This window comes from Calidris pugnax, unplaced genomic scaffold (genome assembly GCF_001431845.1).
Source record: "Calidris pugnax isolate Ruff unplaced genomic scaffold, ASM143184v1 scaffold11, whole genome shotgun sequence".
In the NCBI taxonomy this organism is placed as follows: Eukaryota; Metazoa; Chordata; class Aves; order Charadriiformes; family Scolopacidae; genus Calidris; species Calidris pugnax.
The window spans coordinates 14,937,306-14,943,868 of record NW_015090803.1 but is presented as its reverse complement, the minus strand read 5'-3'; positions in this window follow the sequence as shown (position 1 = coordinate 14,943,868).

Genomic DNA, 6,563 nt, shown 5'->3' with positions numbered 1-6,563 from the left:
GCCGAGCCGCGCTCCCCGCCATTCCTGGTGTTATACTCCCTCTGCTGCCCGCAGTTCCTTCTCCTCTCCCCTGCTTCCAGCCATCGGCGATTTCTGTCTCCTGCAGTTATCACCGCCGCCTTCATCAGAGGAGCCGAAGAGGCTGTGAAGGAATAACGATGTATGTTTATCACGGGAACAACTTTAATCCCGTCATCGCTTACTTTTTCTCCTCTTGCTCAGGGTTTCAGAGTTCTGCCCCATTTCTTTACGGATCTCGGGTGCTTCCAGGGATCTGATTTCTCTTCTTTCCCCTCCTAGAGCCCCCTCCTCCTGCCCCCAGCCCACCTCTCCGTCATGTCACCTTGTTACCACTCTGCAATAAGAGCAGAGGGACACAGAGGGTTGTTCTTTTTCCATCCCTCCATGAATTCTGACACTTGAATATCTTCAGCCTAAATCAAAGCCAAAAAGTGACATTTGCTTTTTTTCTTGGTATGAATAGTGAGAGAAAAAGGAAATTTTGAAACATCTGGTTAAGTATCTTCAATCAAAGAAAAGCATAGTTCAGCATCTAAGTGCAGCTGGTTTAAAAAACCTGAAATATTCCAGTTTGGTTCCGTAGATCATTTCAAATGTGTAGACACTGTGTTTTCTTCCTAAAAATGTGTTTGGGTGGAATATTCCCAAGAGTTTTCTCCTCCTCATGTTACTAAGTGCCCGGCCTCCCCCCCAGGCAGAGGGTGGTGAAGAAGGATGTGGGGACTGTTCCCTGCTGAGGGCCATGTAGGGGAGCGTGATCCTGAGCTCAGCTGCCCTCCCACCCCCCGCCCGCTGGGTTGAGGATAGGGATGCGGGTGTAATCATAAATCATCTAGGCTGGAAGGGGCCTATAAAATCTACGAGTCTAACCATCAACCTAGCACTGCCCAAACCACCACTAAACCATGACCCTCAGTGCCACGTCTACACATCTTTTAAATACTTCCAGGGATGATGAGTCAACCACTTTCCCTGGGCAGCCTGTTCTGATGCTTGATAACCCTTTCAGTGAAGAAATTTTTCCTAGTATCCATCTTAAACCTCCCCTGATCAACTTGAGGCCATTTCCTCTTGTCCCATCGCCTGTTACTCGGGAGAAGAGACCGACCCCCCCTGGCTACACCCTCCTTTCAGGGAGCTGTAGAGAGCGAGGAGGTCTCCCCTCAGCCTCCTTTTCTCCAGGCTGAACACCCCCAGCTCCCTCAGCTGCTCCTCATAGGACTTATTCTCCAGACCCCTCACCAGCTTTGTTGCCATTTTCTGGACTCTCTCCAGAATCTCAATGTCTTTCCTGTAGTGAGTGTCCCAAAACCAAATACAGCATTTAAGGTGCAGCCTCAGCAGTGCCGAGTACAGGGGGACGATCACTTCATTAGACCTGCGGGCCACACTGTTCCTGATCCAAGCCAGGATGCTGTTGGCCATCTTGGCTGCCTGCTGTTGACTAAAATCCCCAGCTTTCCAGCCACCCTTCCCCAGGCCTGTAGCCCTGCACGGGATTTTTGTGACACAAGCGCAGGGCCCAGCATTTGGCCTGGTTAAACCTCGGCCCATTGGCCTCGGCCCATCGATCCAGCCTGCCCAGATACCTCTGCAAAGCCTTCATGCTCAAGCAGGCCTACACTCCCCACAACTTGGTGTTGTCTGCAAACTTACTGAGGGCACGTTCAATCCCCTCGTCCAGGTCACTGATAAGACACCGATAGTGCCCCTGCAGCGTCGGCCTGTGTGGGGATCGAGGAGGCTCGCACAGAAAATGGCGGCCGGCCCCCAGCAGGCCCCCAGCTTCCGGGGCTGGTCACACACTGCCTGATAGGCCTCGCTCCCCTGGCGCTCAACAGAGAAGCTGGAAGTCCAGTTTCCTCTATTAAATGCTTTCCAAAAAACCCCACAGTTCTTAAATAGCATAGTAATATGTCTGAGTGACAATCCCAGGGCTGTCCATGAGGGATTTCGGCTCAATTCACACTGCTGACGCTCAACATAAACAGGGATGAGCGCTGGTAAATCTATTGCACAAAATCAAATGAGTCAAATGAGAAACATGGCTGGATAATTTTAAATCACTGATAAATTCTGCGGTCCAAGGTCCTTGCCTGTATTTCAGGTACATGAGTAATACCACCTATTATCTCTAGAGCCACTGAAAATTGAATGCAGGCAAAGAGAGATTTCCATGGTTCAACTGGTTAATCAAGGGTTCCCTGATACACAGAGGTGTTTTCACCACTAAAATATTGTCTCAGCAGTAATAAATTTTACAAGACAGCACTTTTAAGCTTTTACAGTTTTCAATTTACAAAGGACTTCATAAATATGAATGCAATCACTGCACATGGGCTGCTGTGAAGGAGCCATTATTCACATCACACAGAGGGAGAAGCTAAAGCATAGAGATGTCTCCTAAGCTTCCAGTGCCCATCTTCCCCTGAGCAGGACTAGCACCCAGTTCTTCTCGCTCTCATCTCTGTACTTTAAACCTGGGACAATGTGCACCATATGTGCTTTCCCTTTTTATATGGAGAAAATAGAGCAGCAAAGTACAGTGGGGGAGATACTGCAATCTAGCATCGGCCTCACCATCCTGGGACCTTGTCGTTCCTCAAGAAGCTGCTGGTTTTGTGGCTTTCTCCAGTCTCTTTCTAGCACCTGTGTCCATCCTCACTCCTTGTGTTGTTTAGTCGGACTATGAAGTTCCTTGGAGAGGAAGCACTGTTTCAAAAGTGGTTGGCACATTCTGATCAGTCAAGATCAGAAACCCAAAGCAAACTATTCATAGGGACATACTAGTTTCCTCAGAAAAGACTTTAGAGCACCATCTGAGTCCGAGTGTTTTACTTACCAGTGAACATACACGACAGTGACAGCCATTGCCCAGAGAGCTTACAGGAGGTGCTGTTGTTCAAATTACACACATATATGCAGAGAACCTGAGGGAACAGGCAAGGAAACACCAGTTCTAGTCCAGGCTGGAAGTCCATGCCAGAATTGGTAATCAGCAGTCACTCTTATGTCATTGGTAGGAAAAAATAACATATCTTTGATGTTTTAAACAGCAGATCATCTCAGCACTGCTGAATTTTTTGGTTCCTCTATTTTTATTATTATTAATGCTGCTGCTGTTATTGTTGCTAGTAATTCTTTGGCTTAATGTGTCCAGAAGTTAGACATCTATTTGAAATCAGTTTAATGTAATCGAGGTACAATCAAATGAAATAAAAGACTTTTTTCTCACCTCTTTTTATAACTGTTTTGAGTAGGATTAATTGTTTCATGTGCTTCTGTCCATAAATGTGTTATGCACACTCTGAAAGTGATGCCAAAAAAAGTTACATGTAATTATGAAATTGGCTATTTTTTTCCAGTAGTTCATACGATCATCTATTTATACATAACTTCTACTTGACAGCAAAAATGCACAAAAATCCAAACCTGTGTAGAGATGGCTGTATGTATGTAGTGAAACATCGTGTGCACCAGCAAAGATCTCATCCAGGAGTGCACCTCTCTTTACTTCTGGGCTCTCAACTCTTGCTGTAAGCACAGCAAAAGCACAAGATCATCAGCTTTACCGTAACGCTTGCTAGGTGTAAAAGCCACAACCCAGCCTACAGGCAACCCCAAAAAAATTCTGACTGTATTTACTACTCTACAGGTTTTCATTAACCCTAAGTATGACATTCCATAACCAGGAAAAACACACTTGGACTGCACAGACACAAACAGCATTTTAACTGCAGAGGGCATGAAAGAGCTACTGAACAGCACTGTTCTACTTACAAGGCTTTATTACTTGCAACATAATTTTCTACAAGTTTGATTTCTTCTACCCTGAGTATGCAACATATTGAATTTTAGCCATGAAAGATCCTATAAGAATCCATCTGATACAATTCTTGTTTTCTTGGGGTAAAATACAAACCTAAGGAACATAAATGATCAGATTCATTCTAGAGGAGATTTCCTTATGATAACCACGGACTAGAAATCATTCTGTTGTCATCACTGCATCTAATGGATGTCATTTCTTACTGAAAATTTTTTTCCCATTTTACTTCACACTCAAAATAACTTCTTTTTTTTTTCTTTAGATTTGCATATAAGGCTGCTAATACAGGATAAGACGACATTTACCTGTTTCCCACTTAATCCCACTTTGAAAATCCCCAGACATTCACTAATGCTCACTAGAGTCACTGACCATATCCAGCATGGCACAGTGCAGCTATTTTCTAAAACTCTTCTGATGCTTATAAAGCTTTCATCAAGTTGGGCTTAAGATTCAAAAAAATTAATAATAAAAAATGAGTTGAAATTTTCATTAAAGAATAATTTTTCATTCAAAAAAGCAGTTGAAGATCCATAATTAGAACACAGAGTTGCCCAGAAACTTGCCCGTTTGGCCTGTCTTTTAGGGCTTTCTGGAAATCTGGAACAGATCTTACTCGGGGTGTGTTTTCAGAGGAACGAAAAACCGCTGTAAAAAACCGCTACCAAGAATCCAGCCCGAGGCAGGTAGGTGCTGGCAGGAGCAGCCCCAGCCGATAGCAAAGGCTCCGCCATCCTCCACCCACGCAACCTGATTAGCATGAGTCCCCATGTTTTTCCATTAACCCACACGCTCAGCGTGTTTTCCAGCCTCCTCTGTAAGCGAGTCCCATTTTTATTTCCCTTTCTAGTCATATGTAGGGGCTGATGTGGGGCCGATGGCTGTGGAGCCCACCACACTTGGTATTTTTTCAGCCCACCTCTGAACCAGTTGTCACTGCCGGGGTGACAACCCCAGCAAACATTGGCTCTTCTTCTGCCATCGGCAGTGCTTGTCTTTAGTTAATTTGGGGAAGGTTTTGGATAAAACATTGGTGGACACCAGCAGAGGGTGCATCGCTGCCGCTGTAGTGCCTGTTCTTACACCGTCAGTAACCCTGCTCTGCTGTGGCAGAGCTTTGGATGGATCCTGCACCTTGGATTTCTGGGGGGCTGCCTACACAAAGGTGCACAATGGAAAGCGGGATTAAATACCAAAAAGTCAGTGAAGCCAATTGCTTTAAAAAAAAAAAAACGAAAAAAAGAAAAAAAATAAACAAACAAGGAGAAGTAATACGCCCTTTGTGCTGTGCACTCAAGGCATTTTGCAGCTTTTCTTGAAATATCCATCATAAGAGCACTGCTTTGATCTGCTGCTCAGCAGCCACTCCCAGAAGGGGTGAGAGACACCTCGTTTCCTTCCTTCCTTCCTTTCCTTACCCTGACCTACCGGTCTGGAATGCAGTTCACCTCTGAGCATTTTCAGATGTATCATTTTCAGAGAGGCTTTGCAAGTCACAACACACAACTTCACTGCCTACGACGCCCGCACACGACAGCCAGAGGAGCCACGTTCTGCCTCGGACCCTCCTGTGCTTCACCTGCAGAAGGGGCACAAGAGTGTTAGAATAACAAATACTCACCTCGCCCTCAACACAGGGAGGACCCCAGACCACGAAGGTCAAAAACTAGTGCCCCCAGGGTAGAGTTGAGTGGAGGTTTGGGCTGATCTGTGCCCCTGTGGCTGTCGCCCTACGTGCCCCCTGGCCCATCCCTGTGTGGCAGGATTGGTGATGTACCTCCTCCCCCCAAAGTTGTCCCACCTGGTGAGTGTGGTGAAAGCAAATCACATCCTGCTGGATTAGTTTCCAGCCAGGTAACAGTCAGTTTTTTGGCTTCCTCAAGTGACCTGCTGCACAGCAGCACAACCCTGCTTGGCTAACGCACAGGAGAGGGGGACAAAAGTGTCCAGAAGAGGCCAAGACAGTTTCTAGCCCTTCAGACGAGCTTCAGCCAAGGACAAAATCATCCTTTTAGGCTCACTCTGCTGTCCCTGCGTTCAGAGCGAGTCTTCAAAGACAGATTTTAAACTCTGAATTGCCGTTGAGGAGTGCCCCCATCACCCCATGTACCATGGGCCTTGAGCTGGAGTCACAACTAAACTCCAAAAACGTCGCTGGCATTCATCAGGACCATAATGTTCCCCCACCAAATGGCAAGGGAGTTGAGCACGGCATAAATACATGCTTAAAACTGCAGCACAATAAAAATAATAATAATAATAATACTAAAAAACCCCCAGCATAACCAGCATGGTGATGTGTGAGTTAGCTGGGGATGGCCGGAGGGAGGAGATGCCGTGCATTCTTGAGCGCGCTGCAAGGAACTTTCGGTCCCATTGACTTCAATGGGGTTTCAATCAGGCTGGGTCTCTGCTGCGGAAAGGAACTGCTTAACACAGCATCGTGGGGTTCCTCGGTTTTTTGTCTCCGAGCAACTGCTGGCAAAGCCACTGGTTAGTAAGTGAAAACACACTTTTTTCCAGTCGGCAGGCCTGCGAGCCGTACCTGCGTTTGGCTTCTTTCCTTGCCTTTCGCTTTTGGCCGCTGCTGAGGCTGTGATGGGTTTGTGAATCTGGCCCCTTGACTGGGTGCTGACTTTACCAACCCCCCGTTGGGCTACTGGAGGGGAGGTTGGGGGGGGTGGGTGGTGGGGGCTGACCTCGGGGTGGCTGG